Source organism: Peromyscus maniculatus, chromosome 11 (genome assembly GCF_049852395.1).
Source record: "Peromyscus maniculatus bairdii isolate BWxNUB_F1_BW_parent chromosome 11, HU_Pman_BW_mat_3.1, whole genome shotgun sequence".
NCBI classification, from domain to species: domain Eukaryota; kingdom Metazoa; phylum Chordata; class Mammalia; order Rodentia; family Cricetidae; genus Peromyscus; species Peromyscus maniculatus.
The window spans coordinates 91,925,029-91,947,371 of record NC_134862.1 but is presented as its reverse complement, the minus strand read 5'-3'; the positions used below and the strand labels follow the sequence as shown (position 1 = coordinate 91,947,371).

Genomic DNA, 22,343 nt, shown 5'->3' with positions numbered 1-22,343 from the left:
TGAAAGTAGGGTTTAATAGAAAACAAGAGATAAAAGATAACTAGACAGCCCGTCAAGGTGTGGTTCTCCGTTCACCATTTTCCTGTTTCCTGAGTGATGGAGAAGATAAATATCTTCGTTAATGAAATAAAATCTACTCCCTCATGGTGTGATCAGCCACTGCTTTTGTTTATCTCAACTTGCAACCAGAGTGTGCGCCTGAGTCATCTGGTGGACACTTGGCCCAGCATTTGCAGACCGGCTAAGTGGCATACCACGGGGAGCCGGAGAGGGAGGAGAGGCACGCGCCTCCACACCCCAGCCCAGCTGCTGCAGCCCGGAGTAGCGGGAGGCCCGGGCCCAGGAGCCAGAGGCGGGACTTCCGGTCCCGCTGGCGACCGCGGCCCGCGCCAGGCGGAAGCGCGGCTCCGGGCCAGGATTCGCGAGCTCCGGCTGGAGCTGAGTTCGGAGCCTCAGTGTCCCGGACGCCCGGGGTCCGTGTGGACGCTTCTCGGCGCTGCGTCGCCCCGTGCCGCGGTTCGGGGGAGGCCGGGGAGGCACGCGGGAGTCGGCGCGGGAGAGCCGGGACTCCGGGGTGAGGACGGCTGGCGCAGGGCCGCTGCGAGGGGCTGAGGAGGCCGAGGTGACATCCTCCATGGGGGTGTGTCCGCGTCCCGCAGCTTGTGGGGAAGGTGGCCCGAGGTGGCCTAGGGGGCTTGCAGGGAGAGGCTCCAGGGCCAGCTCTCTTCTCCATCGGGGTCGAAGATGAGAAGGACGTCTTGACCTAACCCATCTGCGAGATGACCAGCCGCGGCTTGCATGCTCAGCAGCCACCGCTTTCTTTGCAATACTGTTTCTTTCTCTCCAGTCTTCCCCCTCTTCCTGTGGGCTTTGGACAATGTTCTACCTTCACAGGGAAAACTTGAACTCTTAACTTCACCTAGCACCGACTCAGGCTACCTTTCTTTGTCAGACTCACAGGACTTAATGCCTTTGATTCAGACAAGCAAGCCTACCGAAGTTTTCATTTTGGACTCCGCTCTACCTTGCGAGTTCAGGTTGTCCCACTCCCTTTGTCGTGGGATGAATGTCTGGAGAAGGCTAGCACCTTCGCGTTTGCACTTTACGACCTACTGTTTGCTTCCCAGCGTAGTGACACATTTTTAGATGCTAAATAGATTGGATTTTTGCCACATGCTGGGCGTAGCTAGGGAAAGCCAGAGTGCCATCACGGATGGAGGCTGATTTGTAAGGATTGTTTCAAGTGTTTCACATCCCAAGAGTTAGAATCTTAATTTCACACACGCTCCCCCCGCCCCCTGTATTTGTCAGTACAGGTAACTTAAATCTTACTTAGCGATCTGACCTGAGCTATTTGAAACAAATCAGAAAACACTGTGTATTTATTGATATCATAGTATCTCACTAACTTACTAGAACGTCTTGGTGACCTTGAATCTTGTGCTCCGCTCCAGTGAGATGGTTATTGTGATAACGGTATGTTGAGTGGTACAGCTGATGTTTACCGGTGTAGGATGGTCCCCTACACAGGGCTTTAACGTATTAATGAAGACATTGAATGAAGTCTTCGGAAGTTACTGTGCTAACTGCTGTGATAAATTTTTTTGCATGTCTTCATTTAATCTCTTAAAAAAATATTTTATGGATGGATGTTCTGCCTGCCTGTATGTCTGTGCCCCACATGCAGGCTTGGTGCTCATAGAGATCAGAAAAGGGTGTCCTGGTCCCTGGAACTCGAGTTGTGGGCTGCCATGTAGGTGCTGGGAATCCAACTGAGGTCCTCTGGAACAGCAGCCCGTGCTCTTAATGGCTGCAGCATCTCTCCAAGCCCCTTAATTTCACTTCTTGGGGAGGGGGGTAGATTTGTTGCTTATCTGATAAGGCTTGATTTTATTTTAGCACGTTGTTTTGATTTAAAATCTGTATCGAGTCCGGGGGGCGGCGGCGGTGGCGGCGCACGCCTTTAATCCCAGCACTTGGGAGGCAGAGGCAGGCAGATCTTTGTGAGTTTGAGACCAGCCTGGGACAGAGATCCAGGACAGGCACCAAAACTACACGGAGAAATTCTGTTTCGAAAAACCAACCCCCCAAAAAAATCCCAAAAAAACCTGTAGCAATTCCCCCATCCTCCCATACCCCTGACTTTTAAAAGAGATACCCTTGAGAACACTCGAGTCTTTATAGCTCTTGGGTGGTGGAAGTGTTCATCCTTGAAATGCAGGAATGCTTGCCTTCTGTGGTAGGTTTCTAGTTGTAGATCTGAAAGGTGTTCGAAGTTTCTTGGGTTTAGGAAATCATTGGGATGTTTATTCTTTGATGTAACTGCTGAATAAATTGCTTAGTTTTCCCTTTAGATATATTCTTTGCATCCTGTATGATTTTGATGTGTTTCATAGTTAGCTATGTTAGTGAGAATTTTTGATTAGGGGCCGCAAATTGCTAGCTATTGGTGTGTATGGATTCACATTTTCTTTTTATTTCTACTGCATGATGTGTGTCTGTTGAGGGAGAACTGCCCAAGCAGTGGTAATTCAGACAGCCTTCATATACATGTATTTAAATGTTTTGTTTGGGTAGTCACCAATTTGTAATGTATATCAAGCAACTGAGTTTGTTGGTTCAGTGCCTTCTGGCTATCAGCTCTATTATTGCATAGAACATTCCCAGTTACCTGCTTGTCCTAGTTAGAGGTCAAATTCCTGGTCATTTGATCCAGTCTAGAAAATTGGATATGACTGAGGAACACAACTTTGTGGGTTAGGAGACACTCCAGAGCCACCAAGGATGGCTGAGGCACAGTCCATCCGTCTCCTACAGCCAGTCCGTATCCTTTCTCCCTCACTGAGTTAGTCCTTTCCGTTCATAGTGACCAAGGTGACTCTGGCCTCAGTGACTCAAAGGGGATTCAAAGCAGCTACACAAGACTGTGGTTCTGTTAAGAAGGGCAGAGTCCATTATGCTGAGTCCCTAAGGAAAAGAAGAACCCAGGGGCAAGCTAAGAATAATTGTAATTGAGGTAGAGCTTATCATTTTTATCAGAAATTTGTGTATAATTTGCTACCTCTAAACAACATTGTTTTGTAATCGTCTATATTATTATCTTTGCCGGGATGAAGGCAGCAAATTGCTAGACTATTTCTTCTTGAAAAGTGGACATCATTCCATACTATTACCAGATGTTCATTGTTATTGGGAGTTCTGGATTGCACTAAAACTTAAGAGACACATCTGTTCCTGTGTTGTTTGGTATCCAAAGTGCCCTCAACTTGTGTAGGAACTCGGTGTGGATCTGATGTCCTGTATTGCTATTAATGATTTCTTAAACTGAAAACTTTTATGCATATTTGTTAATTTTTATCTCCTTATTCTAGGAAGGTTATTATTTTTGCTTGTTGTGGTATATTTTGGTGTCCATTTTCTAACTCATTTGTAAATGATTATTTTTAGCTTGGTCTTCTGCATTTAAAATACTTCTTCCGTAAAGCTTGCATTGAGTCAGGGCTGGTTTGGGTCGATGATAGTGATTAATGATTCATGATCATAGTGAGATAATAGCATTGCTGATGTGTTGGCATTGCATTGAAAGTACTAACTTAGAAATAGCAGCCCGCATTTCTGTAACATGCTGTCGTATTTGAAGGGTTAGAAAGATACATTTATCAACCCTGACTTTAAAAAATACCCATTTGACTTTTACTCTATTAGTGTATCAGTTAGGGTTTCTGGGGGGCGGGGAATGAATGAGCATATGTGTATTATTACTATTATGATTTAAAGGTTTATTTTAAGGGGGCTGAGAAATGGCTCAGTAATTAACAGCACTTGCTGTGTGGCGTAACCCTGAGGACCAGAGTTCTGATCCCAGAACTCATGGGACCCCAGCTTCTAGCCGGACAGAAAAGGATTCCTGGGGCTAGCTGACTTCCAGCCTAGCCTAACTTCAAGGAGAGATCCTGCCTCAGGGGAATAGGTAGATGGGGAGCAAAGAGGAGGGCACTGATCATCTCATCTGAGGGAGTGACACATTCAGGCTGGAGATTCAGCAGTTAATTTTGTAGTCTTCTTGTCGTTAACATGCCCATTTAGGGCACATCGTGATGTGTGCTGCCCATGGAGCTTGAAGAATTTTTGCAACTATAAGCTACTTATTGCATCATTCATGGGGATAGTCCAAGAAGCCTTAAGAACAGGGACCACAAGGACCTGGAGAAGTTGTTCAGAGTTCTCCTTCTGGAAGAAGTTGGTGGTAAAGAAACAGGTGCTCATGGAACCCACAAAGTCTGTGGGGCAGGACTTTGGAAACCCTCTTCCACAGGGTTTAAGGAGACGCTGGGGGCATTGTAGGATCTAAATGGTCTTTTGAGTTGAATCTTGGTAGTAACATCAATGCCATTTGTTAATCAATTGTAGTCCAGGACTGTGAGGAGAAATTTTTCCAGCTTTCTGCCCTGATTGAGTTCTTATCCTGACTTACCTTCCTTTACACAGTCAGTGATGGACTGTGACTGAGATATGTAAGCCAGTAAAAAAATCCTTTCATCCCCAAGTTGGTTTCAGTCAGTGCTTTATCACAGCAAGAGGAAGCAAACTAAGACAGTAGGTATTTATGTTTCACTTCTGGAGAGGCTAAGGTACTATATATAATTCTGTGTTGGAGTGAATGCTGGAGCATATTTTAAAGTCCTTTCCTGGGGAAGTATACATTGTTTTCTTTTCTCAAAAGCACCTTAATTTCTTTTGTTGTTGTTTTTGTTGTGTGAACCTAAAGTACAAGAGGGAGGATTTTTATTTCATCTGTGCACAACTAGGGTTGTTTTAGCCACTTGTTTATTTCATGTGTTTCACTTCAAGTCTTCATTAGGTGCAGTTAGCTTCTAATTGGTCAGTTCCTCCAAGGATGCTACTTCAATTAATGTAGTAGCATGAAGGGTGGTTGAAAGTAGTATATACTTTGGACATGTTTACTCTGTGCAGAAAGTGAGGTGGCAGTTAACATGGGGGCGGCTCACATAGAAATCCATTTTCCTCGGAATGTGAGGCTGGAACACTTCTCATCTGACAGCATGCTGCGGGGCAGGGCCAGAATCCAAACTTGGATGAAAATCACCCAGCTTTTTTTTTTTTTTTTTTCCCTCTACAATCACAAGTTATTGCCAGCTGAAAAGGATAGTGTAGGGTAATAATGAATTCATTTCCATCTGCTGCAAAAGAAATTATTTTAGACAGTTTTAACCTAGATAAAAAGGCTACTTTGAAATGAAGAGTGAATTAGTGGCTATCAAGCAAGTAGTTATTAGATTCCGGTCCTGGAAGCCTGTACAGGTGATGCTGATGACTGTGGCTGACAGTTAGCAGTTTGTTCTCAAATAGATCCCCTCAGGCGTGGGTGGCAGATGTGGTGTGACTGGTCTTAGGTTTTAGACAGAGGTGGCTCGTTCCTGGATGCTGCGTAGGTTTTCTTAAGCTTCAAGGTCAAGTGCTTTGACTTTGCGAATGAGCGTATGCAAAAACACCAGAAACATATATACAGTTTGTGTTCATTTTTTTCTTTTCAATGTGAGAATTGAGCCCAGGGCTTCACGTGTATTAGAAAGATGTCCTACCCCTGGGCTATATAGCCCTAGCCCTAATTGGTTAAATTAACAATTAGTTTAAAGGACATGTACTATTGCTCTTTCAGAGGACCCAGGTTCAGTTCCCAGCACCCACATGGCACCTCACCACTGCCTGTAACTCCAGCTCCAGAGAATCCAATGCCCTTTTTTTTTCTGGTTTCCTTGCACATATTCACACACATAGACTCATAAATAAAAAGTAAATCTTTAAAAACACTTTTAAAGGCCAAATGTAACATTTATGATTACTTGCAGTAGTGTGTTATTTAGTCTTTGAAACCTCAGGGAACATTTTGCATTGCCCATGTCTGATATCTTGTCACCCTGTCTTTTCCCTCTTCTCTCATGCAAGTTAGGTATTTGAGGGAAGGACTGAAGTACTGTACTTACCAAATAGGTGGCTCTTTTTTGTTTCCTTTGGCTGTCCTGTGGTTGATTTAGCCAGACGCTTTCCTTGATGGATAGCTTTAGCAGTAGCATAACATAGAAACATGTCCTTGTAGATGTAACCAACCGTCTTATTAAATAAGAAACACAGAAACAATGTAAAAGAGAAAGCCGAGAGGTCAGAGCTCAGAGCTAAAATCTCACCCTTCCTCCTGCTGTGTCTCAGCTTCCCAAAAGAGAGCTATTTCCTGTGTGTAAATCGATTTTCCAGTCATTCTGCCTTCTCATTGGTTGTAAACCCAAACACGTGACTGCCTCATCACTGTCTGAATGTACAGCCCTCTAGGTCTTAAAGGCATATGTCTGCAATGCTGGCTGTATCCCTGAACACACAGAGATCTATGGGATTAAAGGCGTGCGCCACCACCGCCACACTCTGTCTATGGCTCTAATAGCTCTGACCCCCGGGCAACTTTATTTATTAACATGCAATCAAAATCACATTTCAGTACAATTAGAATACCACCACATGTCCTTAGTATTGTAACCTGATTATTAGGGCCTTTACTGAATAGTAACCTTTTAAAAAAGGATTTAATTTCTAGCTGTTTCTGGCTTCCAGGCTTTTCTATTTGCTGACTGTGTGATGGATATTAGTGTCATCTACTCCTGTTAGGAAGTGGCCAACTAAAATATAATTTATTAACCATTGTTTAGGTGCTTTTGGCATTTCAGATCTGTTTTATAAAAGAGATTAGTCTTAATTAGATGACTACTAACAATTACTAACTGTTTAGTGCATGCTGATCTCTGGTTTTGAATTTGTCCTGTCTCATCTAGTCTTCATTACAATCCCATTAAGAGCCATTATACCAGATTTACAGACACGGAAACTGAGGTTTATGGAGACTGAATAGCTTGCCCTGTCTACACAGTAATTATTGGAGCTGGGATTTGAATCCAGGCAACCTGAAGTCCAGGATTTAGCTTTTAACAACTATGCTATTCATCAAGCGGATGCCTTCTGTGTTATGCACAATGCAGCCTTACTTAAGATTTCCCCTAGAAATCCCTCCCTCCTGTGGCATTTCTGATAGGAATCTGTATTTGCAGGCAGGACTGTCCATTTTACTGTAATAAATGTTCCCCTTCAATGTTAGTGCCTGGCTGTTGATTTCTTAGCATTCGCACCCCAGGCTGAGAGGACCTGTCTGTGGATGACTGCCTGTGCTGTCCTATTGGAGGGAGTGGCCTTCTCTTCCACTAACAATAGCAGTTATAGGTTTTTCTGGTACTTTGTGGGGCAGTTTATTTTAGATACATAGAGAAATTAATTTTTATTCTAAATGGACATATAGATGGTAGCGTTGTAGAAACATCCTGTGAAGAAAAGAAAAAAAAAGTTGATTTAAAATTGGCCATGAGAGTGGAAAGGGGATAGTTTGTATGTGGATTGTTGAGTTAAAGCTTTTCACTGGGAAATACTTGACCTACAGTGCTTTTACTATACTCTTTTAAATTCTAGAGTGCAGTGTTTAGCTCTATAAAATAGAATAATCTTCAGAGGCCCGTGAGATAGCTAAGTGGGAACCTCCTCAAAACCTGAGTTCAATCCCTTGAACCCACATCCAGATGGAAGGAGAGAACCCACTCCATGCATCGGTACACAGGCAGACTGGTACACGGACTCCACATAGGTATGGATACAGATGGCCTTACAGGCAGACTGGCACACGGACTCCACATAGGTACGGATACAGACGGCCTTACAGGCAGCCACACACAGGCAGACTGGCACACGGACTCCACATAGGTACGGATACAGATGGCCTTACAGGCAGCCACACACAGGCAGACTGGCACACGGACTCCACATAGGTATGAATACAGACAGCCTTACAGGCAGCCACACACAGGCAGACTGGCAGAGATCAAAGCACTTGCCTCTGACCTCAAGGCCATATTTATCCAGCATCACATAAAAGTAGCCTTCTTTATATAACAGATTACATTGCTGTTTGCTTTTGGGTTTTCCAGACATTGGTGTTAGCCCCTCCTTTTTCCTGAGTCATAGTCCCCCAGATGTCCAATGTTAGTCATCTTTGCCCATGCTTTGCCCATGCCCATCTGTATGGGCACCATGCTGTCTAATCAAAATGGCTCTTGCAGCCTCTGTTCCCTACTATAAGGAACAGTAATACCAACTTCCTCTGATGTCATCTATTTTTATGTTATGATTCTTGAGACTTCATCTTTTAGCCTCAGAAATAACAGTATTTAGATTAGCTGTTAACATTCAACCTGTTTCTTCTCCTGATCATTCTTCTGTGTGTTCCATCCGTATGACAAATTACTTTTGAATTTACTCTGCTGTGGAGCTTTGTGTGGGATGGTGTCTGGCTCTGCACTGTGTGTAGACTGCCAGGTTTTACTTCCTCTTACCAATTTTCTGCACCATGCCTCGAATTTTCACCACCAGGACTGTGCAGATGCCACCAGGACCTGCTGGCTTTAGAACTAATTTACCTCTCTGTATTTGTTCATTCTGTTCTTTTTGAGGCAGTCTCTTTACATAGCCTAGGCTGCCCTGAGACTTACTTTGTAGCCCAGGGAGGTCTCAAGCTGGCACCCCACCTCTGCCTCTTCTCAGCAATGGTGGAGATAGAGGCGCAGCGTCACACCATTGTAGTCAGAAGCCTGGAGGTCCCTTTTGTCTTTTAGGGACCTCAATTCTGGTTAACACCAGAGTTAGTTTACCTCTACAGGGGCTCGGGTGGCTCTCTTAGAGGCAGAAGGGTGCCTTAGGATATTGGTGTATCTATCAGTCCTTATGGTGATGTCCTTCTGGATAAACCATGTACAGTACCACCTGCCACATGAATGGAGTATAGCGACTCTAGGGGATTTTAATCTTTGGTACCAGTGATATTTCCACATTAAACACTGTGTGGGGCTTTGGTCAGAAAATAGTCACAGTGTGGTGGTTTGAAAGAAAATGGCCCCCAAAGGGAGTGGCACTATTAGGAGGTGTGGTCTTGTTGGAGTAGGTGTGGCCTTATTGGAGGAAGTGTGTCACTGTGGGGGCGGGCTTTGAGGTTTCCTTTGCTCAAGCTGTGCTCAGTGTGGTACACAGTTCACTTCCTGTTGCCTGTGGATCAAGATGTAGAACTCTCAGGTCCTCGAGTTCCCAGGATGTCCCACCATGTCTGCCTGCATGCTGCAATGTCCCACCATGATGATAACGGACTAAACAAACCTCTGAAACTCTGTCAGCACCAATTGAATGTTTTCCTTTATAAGAGTTGCCATGGTCATGGTGTCTCTTCACAGCAATAGAAACCCCAAATAAGACACAAAGAAAGCGACGTAGCATGGAAGCCAGGAGGAGAGCAGAGCAGCTGGGTATCAATGCGGGCACTCGCCAGTGTTCCCTGGAACACCCTTGGATGTCAGTGGCCGCAGGAACAGAGCATACTGTCACCTTTGTGTTTCAAGTCTTGAGTTTTCTAGGACCTCAACTCAGGGAAAGTGCTATCTGTGGCTTCTGGGAAGAACAGTTTAGGATGGGCCACGGCCTTAGGGGAAGAGGGAAGCACACCGGGCCATGAGCGGCTTCTTCAAGGAGAGTCGGCTCTGGGTGTCCTGTGGTGATTGTATGTAGGGTTTGGAAGCTTTTGCAATGTCAGCAGTCAGTGGGTTTCTAGGGACTCCTCTATTTTTCTTCTTCCTTTCAATAGTTGAGATTCCAGAGAGGCTCTGAAGATGCCTTTGATGAGACTTCAGTCAGAAAAGCAAACCAGGAGCGCAGAGGGCTGGGATCTGTATTTTGCTGTGCTGGGGTTTCTGAGAAGTTCCTGGAAAATTACAGCTGTACAGCTGGAGTGAAAGACCTGAAGCAGATGTTGTTAGTTGTATTAAAATTCTTGATTCTCAGCTGGCAAGAGGCTTCAGCCAGACTTCACAGTGAGGTTCCTTTCCCTTCCCACAACCCCATAATTTTGTCTTCCTATTCTGCCTCATGCCCAGTTCTGGGATTATAGGCATATATCACTAGATTTGTACTTTCTCATGATTTCTGACCCTGGAACATTTCTTGTAGTTTATTTCTGACTCTACCATATTTTCTTCTTCTTTTTTTTTGGGTTTTTTTGAGACACAATTTCTCTGTTTAACAGCCCTAGTTGTTCTGGAACTCACTCTGTAGACCAGGCTGGCCTCGAACTCATGGAGATCAGCCTGCCTCTACCTCTGGAATTAGAGGCGTACACCACCACTGCCTGGCCTGACTTTACCATACATTAAATGATTTCACTCACTTAAAATACTTTTTTTTTCTTTTCGAGACAAGGTTTCTCCGAGTAGCTTTGCGCCTTTCCTGGAACTCACTCTGTAGCCCAGACTGGCCTCGAACTCACAGAGATCCACCTGGCTCTGCCTCCCGAGTGCTGGGATTAAAGGCGTGCGCCACCACCGCCCAGCTAAAATACCTTTTATTAGTTTCGTAAGTTGATAAGGTGTTTTCATCCTTTCTGTGCCCATGGTCCTCTCTCTCTCTTTCCCCTTTACTACTCCTGCCAAACCCCTTCTTCCCAGAAAGCCCCCTCTTTCTTGTCTTCTGTTTTGTTTTGTTCTTTTGTGACCCTCTGAGTTTCATTGGGGCTGCTTGCATGAGGGCGAGAGAGAGGATGTTTACTGGAGCATGGGCTGTTTTCCAGTGGCTATCCCACTAAAGACCAAGATTCCTCCTCTGCAAGCAGCAGTTACCTGCCAGCAGCTCTTCAGGTAGGGATAGGCCTCGGGACTTCCTCCTACACGGGAGGGGATGTGGACAGGGAGGTGTTGAGCAGGCAGCTGACCACGGCTGCTGTGAGGAGTTCATGAAGGCAGCATCCATGTCGTGTCTAGAAACAGTGTTTTATAGCACTCCTCTCCATCTTAGGTTCTCACATGCTTTCTACTTCCTCCACACCCTCCTCCAGGATTCTCCCAGAGCCTTGGAGGGAGTGAGAGATGTCCCATTTAATACTGAGCACGCAAAAGTCACTCTCCGCACTTTGGCCATTTATCAGTCTCTCCGTTAACCATTGCCAACTGCAAATGAAATTTCTCTCACTGAGGCTGAGATCAGCATTAATCTGTGGTTATAACCACAAATACTTAGAAAGTAGTTTTATACCATGTCCATATATGAAAATAATAGTAGGTCCCTCACTAGGGCTATGACCTGCAGCCATGGGCTTTTGATCGGGTTTACAGTTCTAGGCATGAATTTTTACTATGGGTTGGGCCTCATATCTGAGTAGAAAAGTGGCTGGTTGTCCCCATAGTAGTCACGTCACTATTGCATTATTGCCATCTACGTTTGGTGGCCACCAAGAGCAATGGTGATAGCCTGTATCATTGAGGTGGCCTCTGAGCCTCTCTGATCAATAATTGACCGAGAGGTAGGTGTCCTATACTCAGCACTATAACCCAACTTGTTTTAGGTGATCTCCAGACATATATTCACCTGTCAGAAACAAGGCCACCTTGTCACCTCATTCCTTGGAGTATTTTGTATTGAGCCAAGGTAGTGGAGTAGTGATGTGTGAGAGGACTTTCGGTTTTAGTCCAGCATTCAGGTAACTGGCAAACCTTGTTCATTGAGAGCCGTAGAAAATAAACAGGTTGGAAGAAACAGCTCAAAAGATTTCCAAAACAACCTTTGAAAACGTCCCCTGTTGGAACCTTCACTGCCTTCTTATCAAGGAAGGAGAACAGACCTTTAATGGAAGGAAGTGTTGTTTCTTGTACATCTGACTCTGCGGTGAACAGGCTCCACAACCCACTTTGTACCCGGGATTCTGTGTGTTGTGAACATGGGTGGAACAAATGCTCTGAGAATATTTATGACATAAAGGTTGGAATTACCGTGAACATGTCAAAACTTATTCATATTGGAACTTTGCAGTTTGCTCTAAGGATTTAGCTTCTTAATGAAGCTTTTCAAAGACGATGACCTTACTTCATGAATTCTCTATAAATGTGATTTTTAATGTGTTTCTGGAGGCATTTTAGGCTCAGATGTAGTTTTCCTTTTTAACAAAAAAAATTTATAAGAGGTTTTTATTGAAAAAATTGTTACCAAAAATAATGCCTAGGATGCAAGCAGCTCCATACTGACTGCTCAACCCATTGCTCCTTTGCAGTGTACCAATATACTAATCTTCCTAAACAACAAAAAACAAAACAAGGAGCTGGGGGTGGTGCCGGTAGTGGTGGTGGTGGTGGTGGTGGTGGTGGTGGTGGTGGTGGTGGTGGTGGTGGTGGTGGTGGTGCAGACCTTTAATCCCAGCACTTGGGAGACAGAGGCAGGTGGATCTCTGAGTTCTAGGCCAGCCTGCTCTACAGAGTGAGTTCCAGGAAAGGTGCCAAAGCTACACAGAAAAACCCTGTCTCAGTTTGGGGGGAGGGATGAAGAAAATAATGCCTATATTAACTTTCTTTTTTTTTTCCTTTTTGTTTTTGTGTTTTTGAGACAGGGTTTCTCTGTGTAGTTTTGGTGCCTGTCCTGGACAGACCTGTAGACCAGGCTGGCATGGAACTCACAGAGATCCGCCTGCCTCTGCCTCCCGAGTAATTTTTTTCTTAAACTCATTTAGCAGTAAATTTAGGAGGGTATCCTGGAGTAGAAAATAATTTGAGAGCAGCATTTCACGTGCCCCCCCCCCCCCAGTATAATCTTGTAATATTGTTACCTAAGTGAGATGTTTTGCTTTGCTTACTAACACTGGAAAAATATATTTCCTAGCAGGTGGTATTGGTTTGGTGTTTGGGGCCATGTTTCTCAGTTAGTTCTGATAGAAAAGATGGGACAATGGCTTTCAAGGGACAGTGGCTGGCTTTCAGGTGGCGACGCTGGGTAAGAACCGAGCACATTCGTTTGCACAGCCAGTATAAACTCCAGACGCCATTTCTGACTTTCTTTAAGTGGACCATGTGATTTGCTGTATCACTGACTTGATCTTCAGGTCTTGCAAACCACATAGCTTACCCATGAAATCAAGTCATGGTTTCAAAGAACCCTTTGTAAGAGGAATTAATTTTTATTTCTGTAGGTCACTGCGATGAAAAGAACATTATACAGTGTGTGACTGGGTATAAGAGCCTCCCCCACTTTCTTCTTAGTCCACCATCTTTGAGATCGCTGTAGCATAGTTTGGCTGGTCTTCCCTACATAGTCCCTGGCATCAACAGTTAACCATTTAGCTGAAGCTAACAGGCTCCTAAATTTTACTTATAAGATCACATGCTGTCTTTCAGAGGTGATAACAATTGTAAGATTGTACCCTCTGCATTGTTTCTGACTGTTCTGCTTTAAGCTTGGGTTGTCTGATCATTAGATGTTTGAGTTGGTGAAGAACTGAAATGGCACATGGACTTGGGTGCCTAGAATAATATATATACAGTATAACAAAATTAACCTTAAATTTGTATCAATAAACTAAAATCTATAGCAATGTAAAACATTTTTAAACAAGTTGTTGCTCTTTAAAAGTTGGGTGTCAATTGTAGACTAATTTCTAAATGGTCTTATTAAATAAAAAACATGGAGCCAGATATAGGGGTGAAACCTGAGAGATCAGGAAAATAGAGAAAGCCACAGCTAAACTCACCTCACCAACTTCTTAGCTGATCCTGTTTCCTCAGACTGGAAGCCTCTGAGTCCTCATCCCAATGGATCTCAGCTGAACTGCTGCTAAAAGCCTAAAAGCTTAAAAGCCTCTAGTTCCTAGTCCTCACACCTTATATACCTTTCTGCTTCCTGCCATCCCTTTCTGGGATTAAAGGTGTGTGTCACCATACCTGGCTGTTTCCAGTGTGGCCTTGAACTCACAGAGATCCAGATGGATCTTTGCCTCCCAAGTGATAGGATTAAAGGTGTGTGTGCCACCATTTTCTGGCCTCTATGTCTGTCTAGTGGCTGTTCTGTCCTCTGACCCCAGACAAGTTTATTAGGGTGCACAAATACTGGGAGACACAATATCACCACAGATTATTTCAGAGGTGGGATGGAATAGGGATTTTTATTTGACAACTCCACACATATAATATGTGAGGACTGATCTCTGCAAAGATGAGGTAGATGTTTATTGGTTATTGCTGTTGAGTTCCTAATCAGGAAGAAGCTTAGGACTGCATGTTGGTTAGGCAGAATAGCTTAGATAGTGGCAGTACCTTTTCGGTTCCTTTAACAAGGTATACTGAAAGCCTGTTGTGGAATGTCGGTGTTTTATTGGTTCTGTTGGAAGAGATAGTACCCCAAACTAGAAATATTGGAACAATTTTTGAAGTAATAGCCTGAAGTATATGGGATGCCTATTAGGAGGCTCCTGTAAGATGGAACCAGGACATGTAGGACATTGAATATGCTAATGACTGTGAACTAGTGAAGTGATCTTCCATTCATTTGACAGCCAATGGCATATTGATGTGTGCCAGCTGCCAGCTAGGCAGAATGGTACAGCAGGCAAGATCATAACTCCCAGGGGGCCTAAAACTGGTATGTTTAAATCTTAATTTACTGCTTGATGGCATAATGAGTTTGTAACTTTGAAATTTAATGCTTACTGGTAGGTCTGGACCTGTCTGTGATGATAAAATTGCCAAGTCATTGAGTTTTGTCAACTATTCTGGTGTTTACGATCTAAGAAGCTATTATAAGAACCTTTAGTTTGGCCAACTGATCATAAGATATATAGAAAGCTTTTATCATCACTAACAGATATTTTGTATTTCATAAGCTGTTTTAGCTGAGGGCCTTAGGGTTTGGTTTAACAGTACAGTGTGAAGCCCCAGGCTCAAATTTTAGCACCACCTCCCCCCAAAAAAGTAAAAAAGTTTTTCAGTTGAGATTTTTTTAAAGTGTAGAATACTGTTTAGTTAGTTTGATTTCTTGTGGATACTGCCTAATTTGATTTTAAGTTAAATATAAGAGAATATAATTTAAATGATATGTTTTTAATTTTAAATTGAGCCATGTTAAATTTAAAATCCAAAAGTACAACCCCCTATAAGTCACCGTCTGAATACTTGCACCCATCTGTCAGGCTAAAGGATGGCCTGGAAGCATTGGCAGTTTAGGGTTTTCAGCCTTCTGAAGACAATGTGGATTGAGGAGTGATTTTTGCATACAAAGTAGATGCTTATTTGTCACTCCTGTTGATCTCAAGCCAGAAAAGAATTAGGAAAGCATGCTAGGTAGGCAGAAGTAGTTTTTATAGCATCTTACAGACTAGCAATGGGATATATCCCTAACAGTCTTTAAGAGTAGATGTCTCCCTGTCACTTCTGCAATCCCATGGTGCTGGGGTCTAACTCAGGACCTCATGCATACAAAGCAAAGATTCTTCCAACTAAGCTGTGTCCCCAGCCTGAGAAGAGACCCCCCCATCCCCACCCCCCCGAGACAGGGTTTCTCTGTGTAGTTTTGGTGCCTGTCATAGATCTTGCTCCGTAGACCAGGCTGGCCTCGAACTCACAGAGATTCGCCTGGCTCTGCCTCCCAAGGCGCATGCCACCACTGCCCAGCTGAGAGAAGATACTTTTAATGAAGAAGTAAGTCACAAGTATGATCTCACAGAAGCTGGTATTAGTGTGGTATAAAAGTGGGGGTATAAGTGTTTGAGATGATCTCTCTAGTACGCTGCATAAAGATTACTGTTATCGTCCACTCTCGCATACTGTTGAACAGTATAGTATAGACTCTGGCAGGGTAGAGAATGTGAGGAGTGGGCTTGTCCTGAGAAGTGAGTAGGAAAAGCTGGTCCTGTTGCCCAGCCTTCGTTAGGGTTTGTCCTTAGTTGCTGTTCACTTTCCTCATATACCCATGGCTTTGTCGTGACTGTGAAACTGTGCTATGATAGATGGATTACGAGGCATTCACTTCAGAGGGTCTGACTTGAGCTGTGAATTCACGTGATGGAAACCAGACTCATTTTTCTTCAGAGACTTTGGATGTAGTTGGTCTAGAGCTGGGCTTTGACTTTGTTTTTTTTTCTCATTTGTGCCACCCAGGCAGGGGTATCGTGTTCCTTAATCTGCTTCCTCGTTAGTCAATGGAGACTACTCATTTTTGTTGTAGGTTGTTGTAATGAGATTTAAAGTGAGATGCTCAGAAAGCATTTCATAAAATTCCAAGGGCTGTTTAAATGTCATGTATCACTGGGAAACTGATTGGAGTCATTGGAACATGTTGTCATTTAGGGACCAGTGTTTCAGATTTCAGAGAGTTTTGTATTTTGAAATATTTGCATAGTCTTAATCACCTGAGCATTCAGATCCAAAAATCCAAATCCTGTGTCTTTTTGTGTACCTTACCTGTACCTATAGAGCTGTCACAGACGAGGAGATTGGAAGTTCCCTCGGGATGGGGTCTTATCTGTATTTACCCAGCATCTGTGTAGATCATGGTTATTTCATTTCTAAGTTTAAAAACTTTTTTTAGAGTTTTTATTTTTCCTATTCCCATTTTTTTCCTTAGGTATTTTATTAACCCTCTGCCATCTTTGAAAATATGGGACAGGCAGAGTATAGTACCTTGCCCTGTAGTTAGATGGAGAAACCATGGGATCTGGTCTCTGGAAGTAAAGGAGAGACAGATCAGCAATGGGTTCCACCCATAACAGCTATGAATTTGGTCTGATGCAAAAATGTAAACTTCTTAAAATACGAGGTTTTGTCTTATAACTCAATTACATTGTTCTCCAGTGTGAACATGGTAGATGACATTGCTGGGCTGCAATGTCCAAGGTTATATCTTCTATACAAAATGATATACCTCAGGTCTCCCTACTGAGAAATTCTGTCCTAGCTAGGCAGTGCACATGAAGCCCATGCATACAAGGAATCCAAACTACAGGCTTTAAAAATGGTAGTTGTTTTGTTTATGAATGTAAGTCAGTGTTCTTACAGTGACATGTGACATAGGTAAGCCTTTATAGTTTCTGATGATGCTTTCACAATTATTTTTAGTAGGTTAAATATCACCTTCCACCTAGTTTCTCTGAAAGAATGATTTGACCTTGTACATGAGCTATTAGATAAAGGGCATGTTGCCCAACTTTGGATTCTTTTTTTTTTTTTCAGTTGCAAAGTAGATTATTATTTACTCTGGAGAATTGTTTTTAGGATGGAAAATAATACATGCAATATATGTTGTATAGTATTATTATTATTTTGCTTTGCTTTATTATTATTTTATACTGTTTGACAGTAAGTTCCCTTGGTATGGTATGACCATTCCAGATGTCAGTTGTGTGGGTTTCAGTAATTGTTTCTAAACTAAATTTAAGTTATACTTTTCTTTCGTACATTTCTGAGAATAAAGGCCCATCTTGGTTGTTGAATTATGTGTAGTAATTCACGTATCAGCTGTCACAACTGCATCATTGAAAAAAAGGTAATTTCAAATTTAAAAGTGGCTGTTTATCTTTTAATTTTATTTGGGTTATATTTGTGTCCTTAGATCCATAGATGTTAATAGTCCTTTTGAGCTAAATTGGACCCATCCACACTATAAAACATAGCTATTATATTCACTCATTCTATGCATGTGTGTGTACAAATGCACGTGTGTGGGTACATGTACATGTGTGTGTGCAGTGTACAAGGACTGGAGGACAACCACCAGTGTTGGTTCTCAGCACCGACTACATTTTTTCTCTAAACTGGCTTGGTTGGCTGGCTAGTGAGCCCTGGGGATCCTCACCCACCTCTACTACCCTGGGATTACCAGCATATGCCACCTTGCCTAGCTTTTTAATTGTGGGTTCTGGGGATCAAACAAATCCTTGTGTTTGCAACGTAAGCATTTGCTAACAGAGCCATTCCCCAGCCCCACATATTCATTCTTTACTGGAGATTTTTTTCTATTATTCAAAAAACTTTTGGTAATGTAATTTATACTGTGATCATCACTGTGCTCTGTGATACAGATAGTGAACTGAGACTTTAAAAGTGTGCTCTAGGATATGGGTAAAGTCACTGCCTTGCAAACATTTAAGTTTCCTCAGATGATCTTAAATGTTCATTTTGTATCACTCATGGCAAGGATAGAGTTTTGGAAATATATCAGTAGGTCACTTTGTGGCATGAACACTATAGAATGTGTGTACACACACCTACATAATACAACGTATGTGCAACTAGCTATAGGGTTTATACATACATGGTATGGGCTTTTGCTGCTAAGGTCATGATAAATAAACATGATAGTAATTCAAGTACAAATAGGACTCCTGCATAGAGCTGCTTGCTGATGGTGGAACACAGCCCCTGTTTTACAGGGGACCTAACATAAGTAAATACTGGAGAAAAGTATAGTGTAGTAAGTATATAAACTTGTAATTCAGTCCTGTATCACATCAGGTATCCTGAACTGTACATAACTGTATCATATCTGACCACATGTTTATGCCAGCATCAGCACAGACTCATGTACACAGAATATACTACTGGAGCGCCTTTTGGTGCCACTAGGCAGTAGAAAGTCTGAGCTTTATTGTTATGGGACCAATGTGAATACGTGGCCAGTTGTTGACTAAACATAATTTTGTGCACTTGAATGTTTGGAGCAACAGAACGCTGAGCTCTTTGGCATAATCTCATTGAGGACTTTAGTGCTCACTGGGAAGAAAATAAGCTTGCTAGAAATTATATGCAGTGGTAAATTTGTTTCATCTAGGCAACTTTGGCATCTGTTAAACATTTAATTTAAGTACATTTTTTAGACTTTTTTTTATACATGGTCTCACTTTGTAAAATACAGACTGCCACTGAATTTGAATGATTCCCCTGCATTGGCTTCCTGAGTGCTGGGATTTCAGGTGTAAGCCTCCCATGCCTGGCTTTAGATCTCCGTTTTTATTTGTTTGTTTGTTTGTTTGTTTTGTTTTTGTTTTCTGAGACAGGGTTTCTCTGTGTAGCCCTGGCTCTCCTGGAATTCATTCTGTAGACCAGGCTGGCCTTGAACTCAGAGATCTGCCACCTCTACCTTCCAAGATTAAAGGCATGCACCACCACCACCACCACCACCACCACCACCACCACCACCACCACCCAGCTTAGATCTCTGTGTTTTGTACTTAGTATAGTGATATTAAATATAGCTTGTAGTAGACTACCAATGACTTGACTCTTGGTATAAAAGGAATGAGGAGTTCTATTTTTCTGGGAACAGATTGGTACTAGGATCATTTGGTAATCCTGAAACTAAAAACAAATAGAAAAAAGTTAGGATTAAATTATTTTATTTTCACTAGGTATGGTTGCATGATATTTGTGACCTCAGCACATGGGAAGGTGAGGCAGGTGAGAACACTAGATTTTAGACATGTTCATGCTGAGAAAATGTTGTGGTTGTAAAGGTTTCTTCCTTTAGCTCCAGAAAATTGGCTCAAAGATAACATATCTTGCAGTCTCAGTAAACATACAGAAGTGGTAATATGCACCCAATGTATAGGGTCCACTTGGAACTAGTGTTCTGTTTCCATTTTGTATTAATTACTCATCTCTTTCTATGATAAGAAGTCCTGAGCAACTCAACTTATGTAAGAAAGAGTTTATTTTGTAGGGACAAGAATCCATCAGGATGAGGAAGCATGGCAGCATGAAGCAGCAACCTGAGTGTAGCAAGCTTTCTTATGGGACTATCTTTGGATCACCAGCCCCCAAATAATGACACAGAGACTTCTTATTGATTATGAAAGCTTAACCTTTAGCTTAGACTTGTCCCCAGCTAGCTTTCTTATAACTCAAATTAACCTGCTCCTATTAATCCATGTTCTGTCATGTGGCTTTACCTTTCCTCAGTACAGCATATCCAACTTGCTCCAAGTCTGCTGGCAAAACCCCTGCACCTAGATTCCTCCCTGTTACTTCCTCTCTCTGCCCAGAAGTTCTGCCTATTCTCTCCTGCCTAGCTATTGGCCATTCAGCTCTTTATTAAACCAATCACAGTGACACATCTTCCTACAGTGTAAGCAAATATTCTGCAACATTTCTTCATTTTTGTTTAAATACAAAGGAAAGAGTTTTAACTCTAACATATTAAAACCATATACAATAAGAACAATTACCAAGTAAGGATTACATTCACAATGTCCAGTCCATTTGTATTTGGCAAATTCAGAGAAATTATTATTTATCCTAGTTTGATGAGTCCAAAGTATTATACCTAAGCCACTTTTATCTTAACTTGTATTACCATCCTAAAAATGTCTTTTTAGATCTTGAAACATTTTCTTAGATAAACAACTTAAGCTTTTATGTTTTTCAGCCTTATATACTTTACACCTCTTTTGTGAATTTCTTTTCTGAATTTGGTAAAAAGGGAAATTGTAACTATAACTATCTAGTCTTCAACTCCATCAGAGATCTGAAGAGGATATATAATATTACCTGAATAAACAGGAAATGCAAAGCAAGCAACTTCCAAAACAATAGAAATGACAGAAACAGCCAGCCACCTGGATAGTCCTAAGGTTCCTCTGAAATGTTGGGGCATCCATCTTCAGCCTACAAGCCTAGAATATCTGACAGACATTTTTGTGAGCAGGAATTTTAAAGGATTGCCTTACCTTGTCTTGGCAGTCACCTTATTTTGTGTCCTGCTTATCCAGTTTGGACAGCATATTGTCAACAGTTGAGACAAGGTGTGGAGGCCCATAAAGGTTTCCTAGTGAGATCTGAGCTTGCTATACCCAACTGAGCTGCATCAGAGGATTACTTGACCATGTGCATGGTTGCTAGGTGATTGGAAAGGTCTACACTTGGCTGAGCTGGGGGAGGTCTTTGCTCCACCCCTTGGCATTCCTGTAAAAATCCCTTTAGAAGAGACAGAAGGTGCCAGTGGATAATGATCCAGGCCCTTCCAAAGCTACTCTGTGTTTCTCTGTGTTTTTCTCTCCTCTATCCCAATATCTCTTATCTTTCTCTCCTCAAGAGTACCCTTTCGTAAAATGTGGAAGCCGATTTCCCAGCTGGGCTCCTACAAATGGTGCCAGGAACAGGGACAGGGACTTGATGAAAGGAGAGAGGGAGCATCACGGGTGTCAGGGGCATGCCAGGTAAGGAATTAAAAATAAAGGCGACAGTATTTTATTCTCGGGAGTGAAAGTCAGGTGGCAGAATGCCGAAGTTAAAAAGTGAGGCTGCAGCTGAGTGGTGGGGGTGCATGCCTTTAATCCCAGCTCTCAGGAGGCAGAGGTATGTGCATCTCTGTGAGTTTGAGGCCAGCCTGTGCTACAGAGTGAGATCCAGGAAAGGCACAAAGCTACAGAGAGAAACCCTGTCTCAAAAATAAAACAAAACAACAACAAAAAAGAGAGGCTGCAGTGAATATCTCTAAGTTTTTATTCTTTTTTTCCTTTCTTAATTTCTATGTATAAAAATTAATGAAAAATATAAAGTATAATGTAGGACTGTAGTGTAGAAAAAACTTAGGGTAATAAGAAATAATATATATAAAGTAGAGTATAAGAAATAGTGCAAGAAAAAACTTAGGATAAGATAAATAACAAGACAGAGGAACTATGTCCTTGATTTCCAAATATGGGACCATGAACACAAACTTCTGGGGGAAGAATCAGAGAAAAATCTATCAAAGATGAGAAAAATGAGCAGAGAAAGTTTCCTGTGGATTAGATTTAAGTCCTGAATGGCAGAGGAATTTTCCCTGAGTCAGATGTGGATGAAATAAAACTCTTCACTCCACTGACATTGTTACAGTATGAAAACATCATACCATCAGAATTATTTTCCTTGGCTATGAAGCCAAGAATAAGGAACAGAAGTCTTGGGAAAAATTTAGTAATCTTTCTCTCAAAAACTAAAAGCTTTCTTGGGAAAAACTTAGTAATCTCTCTCTAAAAAACTGGAAGCTCTTCAGGTCTTTTCTTTTCAGATTTTTTTCTCTTTCTCTTAGGGCAAAAATTTAACTCACCTGGAAATAACATCTATCAGTATGGGAAAATCACCTGTAATTGCTCTAGAAAAAAACAAAAAACCTCGTGGAACGGGGTGTATCCTCTTTGCTAGTCCTATCTCCCCTTCAAGCTGGTATTAGAAAAAATCAGCAGCTACTTTGGACCCTAGCCAGAATCCCCTGGGGCTGGAGCCTAGTGGTGGTCTCTGGGGAGAATGCAGGCGGAGAGCTGAGTGGGCATCTTCCTCCCGCTGAAGGACCAGAGGTGGTGCGGGACCCAGGGGGAAAAAGCTGCTGGCATAAAAAAGTAAGGTCTAAGTTCCCAGTAGCTATAATGGCAGCATGGGAAAAGCTGAGGCAAAATTTGGCCATACAAA

The 22,343-nt window shown here is 42.4% G+C and overlaps 1 protein-coding gene across 8 annotated transcripts in view; it reads left to right on the top strand.

Moving 5' to 3' along the window:
* Positions 1–380: 380 nt before the first annotated feature.
* Positions 381–22,343, top strand: part of Disp1 (dispatched RND transporter family member 1) — a 160,558-nt gene continuing 138,595 nt past the window's right edge. For 4 of the 8 annotated variants that reach the window (XM_042258755.2, XM_042258754.2, XM_076548131.1 and 1 more), the window contains exon 1: positions 381–574. The gene's annotated coding sequence lies outside the window, so the exon portion shown is untranslated. Of the gene's footprint in view, positions 575–10,415; positions 10,785–22,343 lie in introns of those variants that run through there. The other 4 variants (XM_006988602.3, XM_042258753.2, XM_076548133.1 and 1 more) reach the window with 3 other exon arrangements.